Genomic DNA, 879 nt, shown 5'->3' with positions numbered 1-879 from the left:
ACTCAATTTGAGTGTATTGATCATTTGGTAATAAAAACTATATTTTTATTTAATAAAAAAGAAGAGTTTGTCCATGTCCCTTGAATGGTTGTCCACCCTGTCGTGTTGGGGAATCCGCCCCTTTCAGAAAAGGCCATCCCCTTTAGTGACATCAGGACAACAGATTTTTTGTCTCTTCGGTGGCGGGAATTTCAACGGATGAGGTTAAATTTGTTGGCGACTTTTCAATTGACAAATTTTCTTCGTATGAGTTTGCTTACTTGCTTTGCCAAAGCTTAACATGTCCACCCTGTCGGCATAAAATATGCCAGAAGTGATTCGAATACAGTGTTTTCAAAATATGTAAGTTTAAATATACCAAATTCTCTTAAACAACCAGACTAAATATTTAGATAGTCACAGTTTGTTGTAAGCTAATATGCTAATTGAAACTCAAAATGCACATAGCATTCATGTAACGGCGTTACGTAATCAGGATACAAAAATCTAGTAACTGTAATCCATTACAATTATGTCAAAAAACAAAGTATTCAGATTACAGTTACATTTTGTAAAAAGTGGGAATACTATCAGGATTACATTTGTTTCATTTAAAATTTAATTTTGCTCTACTCTTGAATGCTATATATTTAGCGCTGCTTCATCATAGTTTCGGATTCTGTTGACACATGTTGACTCACGTGAGCCACCTGCTGGTGCATGCGCAAATAACACCCGTCTACAATTATTCTCCTCAAATGCGGGATGAGATACTGCTACAGTAAATTAATTACGATGCTTCCTGCTGGGAAAAACGTTTTCATGTCTGGAAATTTCACAGTTATTTTGTTTTCAAAAAGAATAAAGGAAATAACATAGTTGTACAGCGTAAGCTATGCA

The sequence above is a fragment of the Sinocyclocheilus rhinocerous genome, unplaced genomic scaffold, assembly GCF_001515625.1.
Source record: "Sinocyclocheilus rhinocerous isolate Xijiao unplaced genomic scaffold, SAMN03320098_v1.1 scaffold3498, whole genome shotgun sequence".
Lineage (NCBI taxonomy): Eukaryota > Metazoa > Chordata > Actinopteri > Cypriniformes > Cyprinidae > Sinocyclocheilus > Sinocyclocheilus rhinocerous.
Note: the sequence above shows the minus strand (reverse complement) of the source record.